The 22,849-nt window shown below is 42.3% G+C and overlaps 1 protein-coding gene and 1 long non-coding RNA gene across 4 annotated transcripts in view; one reads left to right on the forward strand and one right to left on the reverse strand.

Moving 5' to 3' along the window:
* LOC141983870 (uncharacterized) overlaps positions 1-14,369 on the reverse strand; it is a 67,892-nt gene extending 53,523 nt beyond the window's left edge. The window contains exons 1-3 of one of the 2 annotated variants that reach the window (XR_012638554.1): positions 13,536-14,369; positions 10,104-10,134; positions 8,929-9,009 (exon numbers count right to left, since the gene is read on the reverse strand). This is a non-coding gene — a long non-coding RNA (uncharacterized LOC141983870). Of the gene's footprint in view, positions 1-8,928; positions 9,010-10,103; positions 10,135-13,535 lie in introns of those variants that run through there. The other variant, XR_012638550.1, reaches the window with a different exon arrangement.
* Positions 1-22,849, forward strand: part of ROBO2 (roundabout guidance receptor 2) — a 1,509,143-nt gene that overhangs the window by 166,426 nt on the left and 1,319,868 nt on the right. The window lies entirely within an intron of this gene.

The following is a 22,849-nucleotide window of genomic DNA, read 5'->3' on the forward strand; positions in this document are numbered from 1 at the left end:
AATATCACAGCAGTGGGCATCTTAGAAATTATTAGACAGAGTTGTTCCATTGTTCCTGGCATCTGCAACTTGTATTTTTGATCTTGATTGTTTTTTGTACTTTTAAGAGGTTGTAAGAGAATTAGGACTCTAAAACAAAGGGAAAGTATTAAGCAACCTCAGTTTCAAATTTTCAAGGTTACTCTGATTACGTTGTAACTGATATCCAGACAAGATGGGGTATAAGATATACTCAAACATCCAAACAGCTTGACTATAAGATTAGAAAAATAGGATAAAAAGTAGTACAACAGGAGGAGTGTGGAATGCAGTGGTTTTTATTTGTATTTATTTAATCTTCTTTTCCATTTCTGGTTTTGTAGTTTCAGCCCTTAAGTTTCCTGAGCAAATCCAAAACTTGAAGGGAAGCTAGCTAAATACACCACACTTTGCTTGTTTTGGGATCTAAAGCACCCAAGACTGCTGAATTTTGCATGCTTCCTACCTGAAACCACAACCTGGTCGATGTTCACTTGACACTAAGTCCAGTTTGCAAATTTTTGAGTGAACTTGGTTTGGGGTTTCATTATGGAAGTTGTATTTAGAGTTGGCCACACTTCATTTTGTATAGTGTTATCCATACAAAATGCATCACAAAATGCTTTATAGAATTAAATAAGTACAAGGTTTACAGGAAAATGAGAGAGAAACTAAGGTATAAGCAAAAAAAAATGAGTAATGCACATGAGATTTGAATGAAGATGGAATGCCAAACAGGTGGATAGATAGGTAGGGAAAGGTGGTCACAAATGCAGGAACGCAGAGGGAGGAAGCTTTTGTACTATCAGTAATCAGACTCTTTGGAGGGAGGTCTAGGAGACTGGTAGTATATAAACAGGAAGGAGGAGAAGGGACAGACAAGGCACTTCAGGTAGGTTGGAGGAAGTCCAAGATGGCCTTTAAGAACAAGGAGGACAATTTTGATTTACCTCTCTAAAAATGAACTCCAGATGGGTTGGCTGAGGAGAGGTTTAGTATAGTCTTTCTATGAGGGAGAAGTCTGGCAACTGAACATGCTGGAGTCTTGGGGCCTGATCCCAAGCTTCCCTTTGTCAATGGAAAGACTCATGTTGAGTTCACTGGGCTATGAATCAGGCCCTTGGAGGTCTTAGAATAGGAATAGCACAAAGGAAGGACAGTTTTGATATGAAACACCTTCCTATGTCTGGTCAAAGCATTACTACTAGGTTTTGAGGCAGAAGAGAAAAGTAGACCTGACAGGAAAATAGCAAATTAGCTGAAGCTTCGAACTAGTTTCTTGGGACAAACTTTGAGATCTTAGATTGAAAATTCTGTTTTGTAAACTAGTATTCCAACAGGCTTAAAATTAAGACCAGGAGACTACAGGAAAGGATACTGCTAAGAGAAGAACATAATTTGATGTTTAAAGAGGACATAAAACTCTTTGAGGTGCATATTGCAGCTCTAATTAAACACAACGTGAGGATAAGGGACCTGCAACTGCTGTCAGCTGAAGTGTTCTTCCTTCAAGGTCAAGTGGGAGATGATTTTTTTTTTGAGGAGGAGGAGGAAGTGCTGAAAGACCAGGGTTCTAATATCAGTGTGCCATGTATGAGCGAGAGATCTAGCAATTGTCCACCTGCATCATGTGGACTTATTAAAGTATGCCTACTGTGTTTACTTTTTTGTCTGTCTCTTATGAAGAACTGTGATAGATAGAAGTGAATCAGATTTTCATCACACATGGCAAGACCTATACAGGAGGAGGAGAGGGGGTGGGGATGGAGGGCTGGCGGGTAATCCACTTTCTACACCTTACAATACCAGTCTTTCCAGCATTCTGGATCATACAAAAGGCATTGTGGCGTTGCTGGATGTGCAGATGGTTGAAAAATGTACAACAGTTATTTTTGTGACAGCTTTAAAATATTTCAACTAGCTCCAACTGATTGATCAGCAGATTTAAGCTATTTTTGGAGGGGAGTGTGAGAGTGCTTTCCAAAGACAGGGGACTTTATGAACAGTTTTCCAATAGCTCCTTCTCTGTATGTACCAACGGAGCTCCAGCTTGAGTGCATCTGATGACCCCAATGTACAGCAGTATTGCATGGGGAGTGAGTTTGTGTCTCAGGTTGGAAGGTCTCAGGCTGTTTAGAAGAACAAATTAGGGATTTGGGGGGGGTCAAGGTTTTGTGGGTCCTGAAGAAGGAAGTTGGTTGTTGATAGGCTATTTTTGTGATGAGTGAGGCCAGATGGTTTGCTACTGTTACTTTTTATCTCCAGTGGTTTTTATTAAAGGATATTAAAAAGGAGGATTTTGGGGTGAGGGTGGGGGAGGGACAGGGAGGAATTTTTAAATAAAATCCATTCGTTGTCATAAATTTAAAATTTTGGAAAGTTGCAACCAGCTCTAACTGTTGTTCTCGTTATTTGCTTGGACCCCTAAAGAATGAAAGCAGTCTCTGTTTATATATGTTGAAATAGAAATCAGTAAATAAAACACAATGCACTCCTAGAGACTAGCCTGAAATATTTTTATATCTAAACTAGAAACTTAAGGTCTATCTTTACCAACATAGATACATGTACAGCCAAATCAGTTTTATAGCACCTTTTCTGAGTTGAAAAAGGTGATTATATTATCTGGAAATACACTATAAATAATAAATCGTTTTTCTGATGCCAACGCTGCAGAATTTCTCTTCAGCAGGATACTGGCCTGGGAACTTGAAAAATTAAGTCTCACTCCCACCTATGACTTATCTTGATATAATTTAGGAGTTGGCCTGTGTCCACATATCTGGAGGCTTATATTATTTTCAAGTTTAGTACATATATCCTTCTTCTGTATCTGAAGCTCTCTGCTTTTGGGTACCATATTAGATTGTTAGTCTTGTTACCTACTAGCTTATACTTCAGAAATTTAAAATTTAGAAGTCTTTCTTAATTAATATTTGTGAAACTTGGGAGCTTTTGATACAAATTATTTTGATTTCAGTGTCTGACTATAAAGATAATAGCATTTCCAATTTAACACTCATCAAGGTCCTGAGCTATTCCTCAGAACCTCATAATCTGAGCTTCTGGTGTAAAATGACGCCTGTGTTTTCTTTTCCTAAAGCTGGTAGAAGTCCAGTAAAAATAAGGTGTACCTGAGGGGATCTTTCAATTGACAATACTACTTTGCTTATTACACCTGGGTAAACAGATTTACTTATTCAGCTGGAATTAGCGCCAAATGTAATCTACAGGAGAATGTTTTGGCAAGAAATGAGGCTTGCCATCTGATTTCCAATGAAGATTTGAGATGAAACAGTGTGTAATCGCTTAATCTTGTTAAATGTAGCACAAAACACTAAGTGTATTAGAGCGTGCATTTAAATGATAACAAACCCTGCTGTTAGAGCTAATAGAAAACAGCTCTTTCCCCATTCACCAGCCATTCTCAGAAAGGATTCCTTTCTATTTCAGAGCAATTTACTCTGATTTCTTATAGTTGACCACAGGGTGGTTTTTTTATATGCACTTTTAATTGTTTGTTTTTCTTCACTGATGGGTAACAGTCACCATATTTATTAGCATAAGAATTGTGAGGAAAATACTCTAATGTATTACAGTTGTCTTCAAGTCCTACACATACATTTCACTAATAACATCAAGAATGAAGTGTTTAAACGAGCACACTCTTATTATGATATGGATTTGCATTCCATTGTGCTTAACTTTTTGAATTGGTTTTAATGGACAATTTTCTTATACTTTTTAAAGCAGGTACGAAGTGTTGCATTTCACTGACAAACGGTGGTGGGTAACACTAGTGAAGAGGCAACTGTGCAAGTATTTAGGAGTCATAAAAGGTTTATTTCCTCTGTATTTAACAAATTAATATAGGGTTTAATCACCAGCAATTCTATTAAAAAGTAATAGCCTATTTGTGACATGCCCCGGCGTACAACCTGGACTGTAGAATTGCTGAGCCCTCTTAACTCTGTAGCCCAGAGTACCTCTCACATTGCTCTGCTAGTGGCAAAGCAGATGCTTCAGGCTTTGGTCTCTCACGGCCATTAGGATGTGAAGGTATACCCAAAGTTACATGAAGGCTCTCATAGCTACTCATGAACCGTATGGAGGTAGACACTCACAAATTTCCCCAGCCCCAGTGGTGCACTGCAGAAATGTGCATCTTATGCTGCTCAAGACCCCCTTGATCAGAGTAAGCTCATTAATTAGTTTGTCATATCATCAAAAGGTACGAATATGCACTAGCCTTTGTAACCTGAGTAGGTTTTCCAAACTTCAATCAAAAACCCACTGGCTTAGATAAAACATTCAAATAAGTTTATGAACTACAGAAAGATAAATTTTAAGTGATTATAAGTGGTATAAGCATAGAAGTTCAGAATTGGTTATAAAAGGAAATAAAAGATAAAAACAGCAAGCTATTCCCTAGCCTGATAAAATTTGTCAAATTTGAAGCAATAAGATTTCTCTCTTCAAAAACTGACAACAATCTGTTCTAACTGGAAAGCTTTTCCAGTTAGGACCACTGCCCCCAATTCAAATGTTTCTTTGTCTTCCATTGTCCCTTATTTATATTCTCCTTCTTGCTTTCAGAAATACGCCCACCCCTAATATCTTTCTTAGATGCAGTGAGATGCTCGGTACCCTTGAGTCCCACTGATTTCAATTTGCCTTAAATTGTGCAGGAACTGTCTCAACTTACATAAGTAGGTGATGCAATAAATCTCTATGCATTATCCTGAAAATGCATCTCAGTTACAGTAACTAGCTATTACTTGGACTGAGCTGTCATTGATTTTTCCCTGGTATTCAGAAATAAAATGTTATAAACTGACTCGTTCTGATATTCTAAATATTATCTTTAATAAAGTCTGAATTAAGGCTAATTTCAAACTTGGGTGTCTTGAATTAGACATGCAAATACATATGTAGGGACCCAAAATTGTCAGCTGAGTGGCTGTTTGAACATAGAACCTCTGAAAATCAGGCTATTTTTAGTTTGGTGCCAAAGTGTGGCTCAAAGAGCTCAATTTTAGACATCCATGTTTGAAAAGTTTTGACATTAAATATTTCATGTTTGTATTTCTTTTTAATTAGCTCATGATAGTTGTATGTATTTTCTGGTGTTTCACCAGATTGTAATTCACACTTTATATTCATTACCACATAGCCTCTTGATTATAGTGGTGATCCTTATTCCATAATAAATATCTCTTCATTGCAGAAAACTCTCCACAATTTAGCATAGCTCAGCAGTGGTAAGATGCAGATGACACAAAGCAGGTTGGGAGAGTGGTATTTGCAAACACTTTGGAGGATATAGACAAAACTCAAAGGGATATTGATAAATTGAAGAACTTGGCTACAAACAACAATATAAAATTCAACAAAGACAAATGTAAGGTGCTACACGTAGGGAAGAAAAACCAAATGCACAAATACAGAATGGGGATAACTGGCTTAGCAGCAGCACTGCTGAGAAGGGATGGAAGTCATTGTGGATCACAACCTCAGCATGAGTCAACAGTTTGATGCATTTGCTTTTTTTGCAAAAGCAATTTTAGGTTATGTTAACAGAGACATAGCATGCAAGTCACGGGAGGTGATAATACCACTCTATTCAGCACCGGTTGGGCCTCAGCTGGAGTACTCTGTCCAATTTTGATCACCACTGTATAGAAAGGATGCAGAGAAGCTGGAAAGACTCCAGAGGCAAGTGATGAAGATGATCAAAGGGATGGAATGCAAGCCATCTGAGCAAAGCTGAAGGAACTGGGTATGTTTAATCTGGAAAAGAGGAGATTAAGGGGTGACATAATAGTGGTCTTCAAATATTTGAAAGGCTGCCACAAATAAGATGGAGAAAAGTTGTTCTCTCTTGCCACAGATGGCAGGACAAGAGGCAATGGGTTCAAACTACTGCGTAGCAGATTTAGATTAAATCTCAAGAAAAGCTTCCTAACTGTAAGAACAGTAGGACAATGGAAGAGACTGTCTTGAGAGGTTGTGGAAGCTTCTTCACTGGAGGTTTTCAAAAGGAGACTGGATAGCCATCTGTCTTGAGTGACTTAGACACAACAAATCCTGCATCTTGGCAGGGGGTTAGACTAGATGATCCTTGTGGTCCCTTCTAACCCCATGGTTCTATATTTCTATGAATGCACTGCTTAGAGAGTGACACTTCAAAAGCAGCAGATGTGTGGCATATTAAGACTCAGTTGCACGAAAAGAGCCACACTGAGGAAGACTGTGCAGTGTGTGTGCACACACCGTTTAGTTCTGCCAGCCTCTGACTAGAGCAAATCCAAAGAAAAATTACGTAATTGCTATACTGAGAGAGAATTGGTTAGATATTAAGAATGAGATCCTTGTTCATAATGAAGAATCCAAAAATAGATGCAAAAACACAGTCAATGTGTGAGGAAAAAGGCAAGAAAGAAAATAGGTTACAATGTTTTAATCATTTAATTATTATAGCTGCTTTGAATTAGATTGTCTGTAAGAAATGGATGAGAGTAAATCAGAGCTGTGCACTAGAGATCTGACCACTAGGACAGAAGAAGCCTCTGCAGACATGTATGGAAAAACACAGGTGTTCCATGGAAACTTTGCCTTTCCCATTAGGTTCGTGCCTTGTAATGGCAAGTTCAAATTACCCATTTTTACATCTGTGGAGTACAAAGTATTTTCCAGTCAGAGCTAAAATGGCAATTTTTCTCTGCTGGCAAGAGACTCAGTTAAAAAAAAAAAAAGGAAAAATCTCACCTTTTAATCAAGGTAGCAAATATTTACACTCTCAGATCAACCACCTCTCAATGTTCTTACCTGTTGAAGATGCAAAATCTTAAAAAAAAAAAATCAGTAGGCTTCCCTATTCCCTAAGATAAGGAAATTTCAGATAAAGGGGCCAAACGAAGTGGTAGAATCTTTTAATGCAGCTTTGTAAATGTGTTATGTTTTTGTTTAAATTTGTATTTATTTTGTGTAATTTAGCTTTGGTAGGTCAGAGCCTTGAACAGATTGTGGCACATGAAGGAGCTCTTTGTTCGTCTTGTTTGAACCAACATTTCCAATATCTCAGCAAATACATTCTTTAAACAAACCCCATTCTGTCTTTTAGTTTGCAAAGATGCCATCAGCAATGCATTGACATTTCAGTTAAATTTGTTCTAGCCTTTGTCCAGTGCTTATTCCCCTTTAATAACAAAACAAGTGTCTAGGAAGCAAGCTGACTAACTCAATGAAAGAGCACGCTCTTCTACTTTATTTTTTCTCTTGCCTTCCCAAGATCATCTTCACATTTTTAATTCCAGTTCATTATAAGAATAAAAATAAATTTGTAAGTCTTGTTTGGTACCTAAATGTGGTTCTGAACCCAAATCCTGTACTCATTCTTTCTTCCTAAGCCCACATGTACTTACAATGCTGGGCATATGGGGCACTTCACTTCCAGTGGAAAAGTAAGGGAGCAAGGATATCTTATTGCTCTCGGACAAATACCTGTTTTGAAGAGAGTCAGGGTTAGCTTTTGAAAGTGGTGATCAATAACTATCAAAGTCCTCTGAAAGGGTGGTAAAGGAGAAAATGCAAGGTATTCATGAAGAATTTATGCATTCACCATGGACTCCCTGCTGTCTAGATAATGACAAGCAGACCAGAATGTTCTCATCTCAGAAGGTTTTGCCAAGCATGGAGTTGTGTCAGGTGATTGATACATAGGATAGAGAGAAGTTGCCACCAAAAATATGAAAGTGAATAGTAACTACAGGTGGGGGGAAATTATTTGTTTTTCTTTTTTTCCCCAAGCTGATTTTCACATGACAAGTTGTGTAGATGTGAAATAATTCAAATACCTAGCTCTTCTGTAGCACTTCACAATATTTGGCTTCAAAACACCCGTGTGATTTAGGTAAGTAGCATTATCCTCATTTTTACATTTAGCCTCTTTATGCCTCAGTTCATTAAGTGAGTTGCCCAGCTCAGATAAGAAGACTGTGGCAGAATAGGTAATTGAACCTGGTTTTCCCACATCCTAAGCTTGTGCTGCTAACCACTGGACCATACATTTTTATGGGAACTTGTTGGGTTTCAGTAAGTCTCAGAAATTTTGCTTAAAAAAGATAAAGTGTGAAACTGAAAAGCCTCAGTAAAAATGGTGTTATGGGGTTTCATGTTTGTTTGTCCTTCAGTAGCTCCCATATCAAATGATAGTTTTGCCAACTGCCAGAGTCACTACTCACCTTGGAAACTGAAAGTCAAGCTGGGCTCCCTCTAGCAGAGCGTCACCAACAATAAAGATTTTGCAGTTAGAACCTAGTATATTGGTGTATGCACAGTCACTTGATAGCATCGTCATCAGTCAAGTGAAGAGCTGTGTAGTGGGAAGAGAACCTGAGACATAAGCCCTTGTATCAGATGCCTGGTATGGGGCATTACCTGCTCACAGAATCTGGCAAGAACAGAACTGATATTGCAGAAATACACATTCCTAAGTAGTCACAGAGTATACACCAAACACATCCTGATATCAAGTGGTTCCAGAACATCCCAATATCAAGGATGGTACAAAAACATCCCCCAAGGATAACAGGAACACACTGACCCCTCCTAAAAGATAAGGTCAGGATGACAGTTCGTAATAGAGATGTTTTGATTGAACCAACATGTACAAGGTGATGGGTGATGACTAGCCACGTCAGAGGGCAATAACTATGTCAGAGAGACAGTACTAACTTGTTTGTATCGGATTATAAAGATGTATCTCAGAGGAAGTATCTTTGTCTGCCGAAGGGAGGAACGGAAAGTCCCGCCGTTCACTGAGTTGGTCCATTGTTACGGGCGTACATGTATTAGTGATCCAGTAGTGTCTGTGGGATACTAGTACCGTGCTTTGTCGACAATAAACCTGGCTGGGTTCCTTCGTCCCATAACGGATCTTCTCATAGAGTGGTTCGCTCGAGGTATGCCATGTCAGCTGACTGCCCAGGGCTGGGGTGGCACATAGAGGGAACACATACAAACAGCTAACCACAAACCGGTAGCCTGCCATCGAAGTAAGTTAGGATATGTGACATAGTCGTCAGTTGACAGCATCTACATTGCGAGTTGTTAGAGAAGCCCCATTTAAAGAGAGTGGCTGTACAGTTGCCCTGTGCTGTTGGAAACTGGTTCAGGGATGACTATATTTGCCTTGGCAAGTCAAAACATAGTGAGCAGATGGTTGGGTTGGTGCCAAGAGAGTGATTAATGACTATTGCCACTGACCACTTGTTACACCAAGCAGATTCCACCATCATGTCCTGTGGAGGCATAAGAGACCATAAAGGGCATGTAGAAGACAGGCAAACTGGCGGGTGGTTGAAGAGGTCTGCATATAGAGGCAAGTCACTGTTTTCATGGATTTTGGCCACAAGCATGATGGAGGCCCCCTCATGGCAAATATGGGGCGATGCTATGTTACTAAGTATTGGCAGCCACAGCAACCAAGTGCCGGTAATGGTGCACATAGCTTAGAACTTTGTTAGCAATTCTGATGATGAGTGGGCCAAAAAATAATCCACTTCCATGGTTCTGGTAGCTCTAAAGGGCTAATAGGAATGTAAGATATTTTTTGCTTCTTAAAGTACACAGATGTTGTTTGTATATATGTAAATAGTTAATGGAGATGGAATCAGAATATGCTGCTCAAGCATATGTAGAATAATTCCTGGTTTTGAAGGACTATTCAAACTTGTTCATGCACTGCAAATGGCTTCCTTTGTTTATTGACATATTGGCTTTTAAAAGCCATGACCCCAAATACACACACAAGAAGCCATTCTGTTTAGTAAGAAGGTGCCCATTTTACATAGTCACCTGTCCAATGATAACCATGCTTTATAAACAAGCACATTTCTGTGTTTTTTTTTACAAGAGAAGCAGGTATTTGAGTGAAAGAATGTGGGAAATTATTAACTGCTATGTTGTGAAGCATGCAACAGAAGTAATAAAGGGAAAGAACAGACCCAGTAGCATTAGCAGCTCTCAAAGCAAGAACACTTCAGATAGATGCAATGGCAAAGAGAGTAGGACGAGGTACCTACCATTTTAACCTTACCATTGTGTTACAGGATACTGAAAAAAAAAACAGATTTGAAATAAAGGTTTCATACACAAACATATACCTTAGTGCAGAAGAGACTGTAAACAACCAAAATAGTTATCCAATCACTATTACCAAGCTGGAAGGAAGAGAGAGATAAAGAAACTTGGAAAGTAAAACAGACTATTAAGCAACACATTTGTGTGTTTGGGTCCTCCTGCCCTGCCCGTCCTGTACCCCTCCCTGAAGGAAAACCACACGTGTGAGCCACACATAACATCGAGACATCACTGACAAAATGGATAGCCCTCTTGGCAAGATTAATGCTCCCTCTGCCAACAGTTTTTAAAACTAAAAATGAAGTAATAAAATAAGAAATATAACAGGTATAAAGAGAAGTTGGGCCTCTTCTGATTGCCCATTCATCTCTATGCGAAAATATAATGCACAGTGAGATCTGTTAGTCTTATCAGCCCTGCAGGGAAAATTTACAACATTACATTTAGTAAATAAATAGGTGAGAGAAAAAAGAGGCTCTGACATGAGTCTTGATTATGACCTCCCATCCCCTGGTCACTATACTCTTATATGTACTTTTACCTTACCCCAAAAGTTATTTAGCTTCGTACTCCCAGACTGGCCTCTTAAAGGTATGGTGTTTAGCTGGAGATATTAGATGGCTCAGGGGATTGGTAGTAGGATATGATGCTTTTTCATATATAGGTAACTTTAAAAAAAAATCCAATATAGGTCAAGACCATTCAAAAGTTTTGGCCATTTGATGGGTGTTGGGTACTCTCATTTTTCTTTCTGGTGGTCAAATGTTCACGTCACAAAACCGCTATCACCACAATAAGCTGCAAGTGGCACTCTTGTGGGTATCATGAATAGAAAGGCAAAAGACTCAGTGAACTTGGAGGCTCAGCTGTTTTCTGATTTTTAGAGGTGGCAATGTTATACATATTTTGTTCCATGGCTGTCAATCCAGCACCTTTCATGAACCCTAAAATTTCCCTTAAAATAAAATAAAAATAATTAATATGTTTGGTAAAAACTAAAATGATTCAAATCCCAAAAAGTCCAGTGCTTTCACTTTTAAGGGCATATACCATAGTTTCACATTCCTCCTTAATGTGACTTAAACATTCTAATGGGTTATGGTTCAGATTCACAGGTTAATGCAACAGGGTAACCCTATGGTGAAATGTTCTGTACTTTTCATGTTCTGCAGGTAATTAGCTATTGCACTTTAGTTCATTACTTCATAGGTGATAAATTACCTTGGGAAAAAATGCTTTTAAACAGTTTGACAAGTTTAATTAATCTATTAAAACTTTGACTCTTGGATAAATTTGCAGGAAACATCCTCCTGTTTCAAGGGCATCTCAGAAATTAGAACTACACAGAGAGGGAGGGAGAGAGTTACTCCATAAGTAACAAACAATATTAGTGATTTAACTAAAATATATATTGTACTGAAAAAAAAAATCTCAAACCTGGGCACTTATGTTTTATGTACCTGTCATAGCCCTGGACAAGCTTCTGTTTCTGGACCCTCACAGCTGCTGTGTTTGGACCCACGGGCTGGTTCGATGTGCTTTTAAACTCCCTCTGGTTACTGGGTAGGCTCCTGCACTGTCTCTGGCCTTCCTGGCACACTTAGTGGGTACAAGCTGTCTGGTACCCCTCTCCTGGCAGGGGGCCCTTTGGCCCACCTGCTCCCAGGGCTGGTGCTGATCCCCTAAAACTCTCCAGTAGCTTAAGCACAGCCTTTCCCAGAGCTCCATCATTGTGGGCACTCTGGTTAATAATTTACACCTTCAGGGATATGTGATAATTGAAGCCAATAGACACAGACTTTGCAGAAGGGTTTCTAAACAATCATTAACTGCCTCTCCAAAACAGACTTCCAGTCCCCTTTGTCAGGTGATGCCCTGCTTAGCCTCAAAACCCCAGTCAGGTGATCTGTTGCTTGGTCACAATCAAATGACCCTCCATTATTAGCTCTCTACTAGACGCAAGTTTAACCCACACACCTGGGTGTGGTGTTCTGTCCCCTCTAGTGGCACCAAGACCACTTAAAGAGAGAGAGTTAAATGAGTCTGCTCTACCGCCTTAGCCAAGAGCCAGTTGACTTTTAGCTCATGCAGTAGAGGCTCATGCAGTAAGCTCCAGAGGTCCCTGGTTCTATCCTGCCCAATTACAACTGGTGTTCGTTGTGTTACATAAGAATAGAGACTACAGAGCCAACGTGAAGGCACAGAACAGTCTTATAATCAAAACGGTGCTCAGAGAACAAAAATGGAGTTTGCAGTTTGATATGGATACTCACTGAGTTCATAATATGAAGCAGAATTTGTAAGTTGTACATAGCTAGTTTCCCCCAAATCATCACAGTAACAAGTAGTACAAAAAAAAAAAAGCTAATCTATACATGTTGTCCGTGTGAACCGCTGGGCAGTTTAGCAGCCCAGGTAGTTTAATGTGCACAAACGCTCAAGTCCAAGTTCCATGGTCCTTTTGTCAGGGAGTATTTTATCAAATTACACACACACAGCTATGTTGAAAGAACATGATTAAGGCAGGGACTCAAAAATTAGGAAATGTAGAGGTAAGGTTGGCCTTAATTTGACCTCTTTGAACATATGCATTGTAATTAAAGTTAAGATTTTGTCACAGTTATTTTTAGTAAAAGTCACGGACAAGTTGCGGGCAATAAACAAAAATTCACGGAAGCCTGCAACCCATCTCTGACTTTTACTAAAAATAATGGGGGAGGACCTGAAGGGAAGAATGACTGAAGCCAAAGGCCCGTGAAGGGGAGGAGATGAGAACCCAAGCACCCGCTGCAGGGTGGGGACTCTGGTTACAGCCCCCATGACGGCTGAAAGCTCTGGGGCTGGCGGCTCGGAGCTCCGGGGCCTCTGCTGTCTGTGGCGGCTGACAGCCCCAGGCACGGTGTCAAAGCTGAAAGGAAAATGTTACAGAGGTCTCTCAAGTCACAGAATCCATGATCTTCATGACAAAATCTTATCCTTAATTATTGTATAGTCTATGACTACATGATCTCACATTTTTTTTTCTATAGGACTCCTGTCTCATCCATAGAATGGACAATAATCATTTAATGGGCAGCTTTTCAGTATTAAGTTTTCTCCTCATTGTGAAATATGTCACCCCAGGCCTTATATATTTAAAACCTGCTCTTGAGCCTTAATTTCCCCATGGAACTTTTCTGTGGTGCTCATTGTTACAGTATTCGAGTGATTCATAAACAATAATTATTTCCACTCACTCTCTCTGAGGCAAGGGAGCAGTAATATCATTTTCCAGATGGGGAACTAGCGTACAGAGAGGTTAAGGTCAAAAGTATCCCCTGGGTTTTGGTGCCCAATTTGAGACACCTAGGGTCTGAGTTTTTCATAGTACTTACCACTGGATAGCACTTTATACGTTCAAACCACAGCTCCCACTGCCTTTAGCCACAGTTGGGAATACTCAGCACTTCTTCTTCGAGTGCTGTCCCTGTGGGTGTTCCACTCCAGGTGACAGTGTGTCCCGGCGCCATTGATCGGAGATCTTTGGTAGCAGTGCCTGGTCGGGCTCATGCGCTCAGCTGCTGTCTCGTGGTCTCATTAGAGTCTGCCTGAGCGTGCGCCCCGCTCAGTTCCTTCTTAACCGTCCTCAGCTGAAGATGGGACTCAGGGCAGTGCTGAGCCTCTTCCCTGGTCTCTGAAGGAAACAATTACAAAGAATATAGAAATAGTTTAGTTAGTAACATCCCAGTTGTTTCCCATCCCTTAGAATAGTTACTTAGTTTTTTTTTTTTTTAAACACCTTTTTTCCTCAAGCTTGTCTCCTGCAGAGGCACTTTCCCCCAGCATTCCTAGTTCAATAATGCCAGGGGCTTCAGGATTCAAGAAATGTGCTTCCTATCAGGACTCTATGCCAAGGTCCGATGGACACTCACATTGTGTGAAGTGCCTCCGCAAGACACATGTCCCTGCTAAGTGTGTCTATTGCACGAGCCTCAAAACCAGGGCTCATAGTAATAGGGACCTGCAGCTGAAAATGCTTCTCATGCAGAAATCTCTGCAGCCACCTCTGGAGACGGGCACTGTCAAACCCTCTCCCTCACGCTCCCCGGCCAGGTCTGAACCAGTTGGGAGCATGGATTCACTCTCTCAGGCAGAGAGGCAAGAAGCCCAACTGTCTCCAAGCAGAGACTTTCACAAGGGTAAAGGGTCTCCGACAAGATCCTTATCGTCAGTGCTGTCAGCGCCGAAGGCAAGTGCCTCCAACCGTCCCGCCACCTCAGTCACAGCTCTCGTGGAATGCAGAGGCAGGGACCTGACTTCCCAGGCAGGGAAGATCTCCTTAGCACCGGCCCCTTCGGCACCAAAAATAGACCCGGTGCTGACAAGAAAAATAGACCTGGTGCTGACAAGAATGTCGGCACTGAGCCTGCCTGCCGCTCACATAGCAGCAGCGGACCTCCCGCAGGGTGCATACAAGAGACCTGCGGCACCGGGAAAAGCCAAGCAAAAGTCTGTGCACGCCTCTGAGCACGGATTGCGCACAGTGGAGTCAGACCGTAGGGAACAGCAACAACAGTTCCTAAATCAAGACGACATTTCAGTGGCACCTGAGCCTAACTCTCCACTCCTGGACACACAGTGATCACTCTTTGACCAGCCACTGTCCCCACCTGACCTGGTCACCTTTACTGACAGTGAGCCTGATATGCAGCAACAGCAGGAGTTCTCCCCACCTGCCTCTCCTCCTCCACTGGAATCTTTTACACTTCAGATCACGGCGAACAACCACCAGCCTCAGTTTCCCTACTTCGCCCTCCCATGGTTGGCACCTAACTTTTCTTATCCGATGCCTTGGCCTCATTGGTACCCTTGGCCAGCTCCTACTGCCTCTCGCCCTCATGCTTTTTCCATCAGACCACAAGCTCCTTCTGTGCCTCCATCTCCATCTACTTCTAGAGCTCCTGAACCCCCCTTGGAAGACATGGGCCAGGGACCATATCCTGATTCGCGAACCCCAACTCTCCATCATCACTACCACACAACAGATTCCTCACTATCATACACACGCTCTCTGTTCGTCCCAGGATACAGGGAAGAATTTGCCTACAGCTCCTTGGCCACATGGCAGCCACCACCTTCGTGGTGAAGTATGCCAGGCTGCACATGAGATGTCTTCAGGGCTGGCCCAACTCCAGCTACAAACCCAGCAGGCACAGCCTCTGTATGCTGCTAATTCCTCCAGCGAACGTACTAGCTTCCCTACAATGGTGGACCATGCATGGGCGTTCCCTTCCAACAACAATCCCTCCCGCTCATGCTCACCACAGACACTTCCCTAATCAGCTGGGGAGCGCATCTGGGAGGACACACGGCACAAGGCTGCTGGTCTGCGCCAGAGACACATCTACACATAAACCTCCTAGAGCTCAGAGCAGTGAGACAAGCCTGCCTTCACTTTCTTCCTCTCATAAAGAACAAATCTATCTGGGTCCTAACAGACAATATAGCATGTATGTTTTACATCAACAGACAGGGGGGAGCATGATCGCACTCCCTATGCATGGAGGTCATCCAGTTATGGAATTGGTGCATACAACACCACATACAAATTATTGCATCATACCTACCCAGCTGTCACAACACTACTGCTGATACACTCAGCAGATATTTCTCTAAAGAACATGAGTGGGAATTGCACCCCATAATACTACAACAGCTCTTCTCCCAGTGGGGCACCCCATCAATAGATCTCTTTGCCACAACCCAGAATCGCAAATGTCACCTATTTTGCTCCAGAGCGGGATTCGGGACTGCATCCCTAGGAGACGTGTTCCTCATCCCGTGGAAAAACTCTCTCAAGTACACCTTTCCACTGATCCCTCTGATACACAGGGTCCTGTGCAAGATCAGAGACGACAAGGCCCACGTCATACTCATTGCCCCAGCCTGGCCAAGACGGATATGGTATCCTTACCTGCTCCACATGTCCGCCTGTCCTCCACGGACTCTCCCCAACAGACCAGATCTGCTTTCTCAGAACAACAGATGAATTCTTCACCCTCAGCTCCAGAAACTCCACCTGATAGCGTGGTACCTTCATGGTTCCAAACCCATGAATTAGCCTGTTCTGAGTAAGTCCGATATGTCCTCCTGCATAGTAGAAAAGACTCCACTCGTGAAACTTACCTACAGAAGTGGAAGCGCTTTTCCCTGTGGTGCTCAAACAAACACTTATCACCCCATATCGTGACCCTCCCTAACATCCTAGACTACCTCCTGAAACTAAAAGAGGACGGACTCTCACTCAGCTCCATCAGGGTACATCTAGCAGCCCTTTACCACCTTCCATGATTCGTTAAACGGCTATTCACTCTTTGCCCACCCCACCATAAAATGCTTCCTCACAGGCCTACAAAATCATTACTCCAAGGTTTATCCATTGGCAGCTGCATGGAATCTCAATCTCCTTCTTCGTGGTCCTATAAAACCTCCATTTGAGCCCTTAGCTACCTCATCTCTTCTTCATGTGTCCATGAAGGTAGCTTTCTTGGTTGCTATAACATCAGCAAGGAGGGTAGGGGAAATAAGCGCCCTGATGGCCTACCCTCCCTACACAACCTTTCTCTAAAGACAAAGTTACCTTGTGACCACACCCTAAATTTCTCCCTAAGGTAGTGTCCACCTTAACTAACCAATATAATTACCTACATTCTATCCCAAACCTCATGAGACTCCACACGAGGCGACTCTGCACACCCTTGACATCAGACGAGCAATTGTCTTCTACTTAGACAGGACTAAACCATTTCTTAAGTCCTTGCAATTATTTGTCTCCACTGCCAATAGATCAAAAGGTGCAGCCATTTCTAAACAACAACTTTCCAAGTGGATCTCTGACTGCATCAGATCCTGTTACCGCATTCAGAATGCTCAATCACCTGAAGGCATCAGAACTCATTCTACTCAAGCCATGGCAACATCCGTTGCCTTCCTTCATAATGTACCCATTCCTGCTATCTGTAAGGCGGCCACATGGTCATCCGAATACACATTTACTAAACACTATGCTATCACGCAGGATACCATGGTAGACACCATAATAGTCCATAAAGTACTGTCTACAGTACTCACTGCCGCAACTCCAAAGTCCCACCAGCCTTAGTGGATACTGCTTCACATTCACCTGGAGTGGAGCACCCACAGGGGCAGCACTCGAAGAAGAGAAAGTTACTCACCTTGCAGTAACTGAGGTTCTTCAAGATGTGTGTCCCTGTGGGTGCTCCACTCCCCGCCCTCCTCTGCTATGGAGTACAATTCTGACTTCTCCATGGTAGAGAAGGAACCTAGGGGGGCGCGGGATGCATGCGCTCAGGCAGACTCTAACAAGACTGCAAGACAGCAGCTGTGCATGTGTGTCCCGACCAGGCACTGCTACCGAAGATCTCGATCAACGGCTCCAGGACGCACTCTCACCTGGAGTGGAGCACCCTCAGGGACACACATCTCGAAGAACCTCAGTTACTGAAAGGTGAGTAACTTTCTCTTCTGCAAAGCCAGCCCTAGGGTCTCAAGTTTCAAGACACCCAGAAGATGAAGAACATACAATTAATGATCACCTGAAAATAGTTTGGACTAAATGACTTGACTAGCATTTCATAGGAATTGTGTGGCCAATGCAGGGATGGAATCCAGTTTCCAGTGAGGTACTCAACAGCCGTTAAACATAAGACCATGCTTTCTCTTCCTGAAATCTGGTACCTCATTCAATGCACAATGCACAGTTTCTGCAACAAATGAGGCAGGGGTCCACCAGACAACATCTCCTTCCTTACACAAACCTGATTCATCCCCAGAGTGAGGTGTGTATGTGATAGTATGTGATCGTGAAATTAAACACTATCATCATGCATACACACAAGGGGAGTGGGTGGGAATTAAGGTGGCACAGGCAATCTTAATAATGGCATTTCCTAACTGTTGAGTGCTAGATTTTGCAACCTCAATATGTTCTCTTAATGTATGTGTTTTTGTGTGCAACTTCCTAGCTTCTTAAAATAAGCAAACTGGAAAAAAAAATCCCCAGAAATGAACTCCCACATCGTTCATTAGCAGGGTTGGAACTATTAGATCCACTGTACAGACCTCTGCCACTTGCACTAATGGAGTAACTGATAGCAATCGTAGGTCATCATTCTCTGTGTGGACCAGCTTTAGAGGGGAATGAGACAAACTTTGCCAGTGTGATTCATAGATATTTGCTGAAAGCATTATGAGCCTCTCAGGAATCCTGGGTTTCATTCTTGGCTCAGGAAGGGAATGGTCATAGACTCTTCTGCCTTGTCCCCTCCAGCCTGTTCTTGCCCTGCTCCTCTCTTTTCCATGCCCCTGGCTCTTCATCTTAGTCCCATTCTCCTCAGCTAGCCTTTCCCAGTCTACCTGCCTCTCAGTCTCTTTGCCAGCCATTCTCAATTCCCCACTTCACGTACCCCTCAGCCTATCAGTCCCTGTCTCCTGGCCCAGCCAATCCCTCATTTCCCCTCAAGATTTGAAAGTCATCTCCTCTGCAGTTGATTCAGGTGGCTTCCTCCTCCATGTTGCCTGGGCTCAGGTTTATTTTTTTTTGTGGGGGGAGGAGTGATATTTGAGAAGTTCAAAGAAGAGGCTCCCTGCTTTCAGTTCCAGAGCCCAGCTTGGTCTAGCCCCCAAGTTACAGAATTACAGTTGCAGGGAATGTCCTGTTCAGCATTCTGCACCCACATGGGGGTACCAGAAAGAAAAAGTCAAAGAGAAAATAACCTGAATTTAACATGAGCAAACAATTAATTTTTCCCTAGCCATGTTCTTGGAAAGGGCTGAAGTATTTTGACTGAAGTTTTCCAAATAAGTTCAGCCTGAGGCAGACACACAGCTTGGAAAAAGTTGGTCCAATGTTTAAAGTCTGACAAAATTTTATAAGCAACAAAAAGTGTGTGTGTGGGGGGGGGGGAGTGTTGGGCAACCTAAATAATAGGCAGTGCTACCAGCCCTCTTTGCAATGACAGAAGATGCACAAGGCTCAAAGTAATATAAAATGCTTGGCAACAGAGACTTTCTTGCTTTTCACAAGGTGGGGAAGGCGTGATGGAGGCATCGTTCCCCACCCTGGGTCACTCTTAGATACTATGGAGAGTTCCTTCCCTGCCAGTGGGTGTCTCCTGGCTGTTCCTACGGCCAAAGAGCCCGGAAGCCTTTTATATGACTTCCTGTAGGCACATGTTCACTCCTGCTTGTGTATCCTTTAACGACAGCTCCCATGTTAAAGGGCTCAAGAGCCATAATATGCACACAGGCACTACTTACACATGTACATACACAAAGATCTGTCTGTCCAGTTTTAATTCTGACTGTGCAAAATATTTAGCAAACTAATATACACGTTCTGATTATAATGTGATTCTGAATAAACTGTACACAGGAAGAAAGGGTAACCCAGAAAACTCCCTAGCCTCACCCTGAGGTAGCCCAGAAGCAGCCAGCTTTCACATAAATAAATAAATAAATAAATAAAACACCAGTCCAAATACTAATGGTAAATTCAGCGGCGTTTCTAAAAGAGAGTATATTGTAGATCTTCGCATATATATCTTTTAGGAAAAAGCAGTGGGAGAAAGTCTGGTATAACTCAATGGGTTGTAGTATACCTCACATCACGTTCGTAACCGACGTCTTGGAAAAAATAATTAAAGAATATTTAGAAATTGTGAGATAACATAACAAACATGTTATTTAAGCATGCCATGTTGAGATGAATGGGGCAGGAAGACAAATGTAAGAAAATAAAGCCCTGAATGCTCTACAGCAGTGGTAGAGTATTTTTTTCTGGGGACGCAGATGAAGAAAATTGTTGATGCCCGTGACCCAGTGGAGCTGGGGATGAGGGGTTTGGGGGGTGGGAGAGGGCTCTGGGCTGGGGCAGGGGGTTGGAGTGTGAAAGGGGGTCAGGGCTCTGGGCTGGGGGTTCAGGATCTGGGGTGGGGCCAGGGATTAGGGATTTGGGGTGAAGGGGGGCTCAGGGCTGGGGCAGGGGGTTGGGGTGCAGGAGGGGGGTCAGGGCTCTGGGATGGGGGATGCAGGCTCTGGGGTGGGGCTGGAGATGAGGGGTTTGGGGTTCAGGAAGGGGTTCCAGGTTTGTCGGGGGGCTCAGGGCTGGGGCAGGGGATTGGGGTGGAGGGATGAGGCACGGACTTACTTCCGGCGGCTCCCAGTCAGCGGCGCAGCCGGAGTGCAGAGGCAGGTGGCCAGCAGCAGGTCTGGCTCCTAAGTGGAGGCGTGTGACTCTCACCCGCAGGCACTGCCCCCCTCCCAGTTCCCATTGGCTGGGTCCTGGCCAATGGGAGTGCGGAGCCAGTGCTTGGGGCGGGAGCAGCACGCGGAGCCCCGTGCCCCTCCTGCCTAGGAGCCAGACCCACTGCTGGCCACTTCCGGGGCGCAGCGTGGTGTCAGAAAAGGTAGGCACTAGCCTGCCTTAGCTGGGCAGCACCGCCGATGGGACTTTTTACATCGGGTCAGCAGTGCTGACCAGAGCAAGGCGACCCAGTGCCTTACATGCTATGACCCAGTAGTGGGTTGCAACCCAAAGTTTGAAAAACACTGCTCTACAGTCTGCCTCATCTAAATTCTCTATCAAAGCCTCTGGTAGAACTCTGGTGTGCTGCCTCGAATTCAGCAAATACCACAGCCATGGAATCACAGAATATAAGCACTCGGAAAGTTTTGTAATAACCAAGCAGAATTAACCACATTAAGACATCATTACTGCTAGGGATATTAATATTCCATTATAACATTATTGTACCCCATATTCCACACTGAAGACATGGAGATTGCAATGTGGCTATGGATTGGGGTTGTTCAAATATAATGCAAAGTTTTACACCCCAACAAAACAAAAAAAAGCCATGTCTTCCTCATTTGTACAGTCTATCCTCTTCACATTTTCATTGTGACGGTTTTGACCCTGAGAGCTGCTGAGAACTGTCAGTGGAAGCTGCATGTGCTCAGCATCTCACAAGCCCTTGGTGAAGCTACTCTTAGTATGCTACTACTCGGATCTTTCTGAGGTCATACAATACATATGGACTAGCAAGGCACTGGGAAGACAATGCAGATAGGCATAGAATCATAGGGTGAGAAGGGACCCCAAGGGTCATGTAGTCTAACCCACTGCCAAGATGCACAATGTGTCTAAACCATCCAGGACAGATGGCTATCTAGCCTCCTTTTGAAAACCTCCGTTTATATATATATAAACCTTAGTTTATATGTTATATTTCAATTTTACTAAAATTTTCATACATATTTTCATTTACGTCCTTTATTAAGGTAAAGAACAGAGTCTTTTACTGGGAGTTCATTGTGGACCATTGTGCAGGTTAGATTGCTAAAGCAGCAATAAACTCTAGCACAGCGTATACAATTATAGGCCCTGCTTTTCCGGTAACTTACAATAGTGTAAATCACATCAGGGTAAAACCAGTGTAAGTGGACAATCAGGCCCATCGTATTTTTGCAATATGAGTCTCCCCTTTGTTTTGGTTTTCAGACATCGTGAGACAAATCATCAGTTGGTGTAAATCTCTATGGCTCTAATGCAATTACACTGATTTACATCAGTTGCCAGATGCCAGGAGATTTTTACCAGACATCTAGGAGAATACACCTTTCCTGAATGTATAAACACATCTCATCTCAACCACACACACACATGCAGATGCACAAACACATCCTTTGGCAGATTTTTCTGTGAGATGATGTGTTTGCTCTTTTTTTTTAAACTGATGTTTTGAGTCACTTCAACTTCATGACTCAAAGAGAAGACCAAATAAAGCAGTAAAACAACTACATACATGAAATAACGAATGACACAAATTTCACTCCTCCCCCACAAATTGCTCCAATAATGACAAGATGAGCAAAACTAAAATATTAAAAATGTATATGTACAAAAATGTAATTAACTGGCATCAATCCATGTTGCAAATATCAGCACACAATAAAAATACCAAATATGCATAGAAACAGGTTTTTTTCCAAACAAAATATTGTTACTATCCATTTTTCTTGTGTGAGAAGCCACTTGGTAAAAGTGGGCTTTTAAAATAGTTATTTTAATACGGTGTGATGTAGAGCTCTATTTAAGCAATAGACAAAGGGCATATTGATTTTACTAGTAAAGCTGAACTAGGTTATTTTGCTTCCACCAGTACTTAAGGGTTCTAAATTTCATATCTGTCAATCTTTCTTTGCAGTACTTGTCAATGTTTTCTAGATAAATATGTCCTTTAGGATTATTTTTTTCAAAAATGAACATAATACAATCATATTAAATATTCCTATAAGTGAAGATCTATTAGTGTTCAGCAAGAGGGTAGCCAAGTCCATTTAATAGAAACATATAAACCTGGATAATAGCATCCAGGAGTGCTATAAAGTTAAAATCATCAGACACTGCAACAGGATTGTGAAATGTGGTAGTCAATCAAGGATTTTGTGGAGTTTAAAATGATATGAAGCAAAGAATTTAAAATGCAGAAGAGTATACTACCATGCAGTTGCAGAAGAGAGAGCTGAGTGCTAATACTTAATAAACATATTTTTGGCAGTTTTGCTTGATCTGTTAGTTAAACAGGTGTTCCAGGCCAAGCACCAGAATGAAATAACTTATAACAGA

This window comes from Natator depressus, chromosome 1 (assembly GCF_965152275.1).
Source record: "Natator depressus isolate rNatDep1 chromosome 1, rNatDep2.hap1, whole genome shotgun sequence".
NCBI lineage: Eukaryota > Metazoa > Chordata > Testudines > Cheloniidae > Natator > Natator depressus.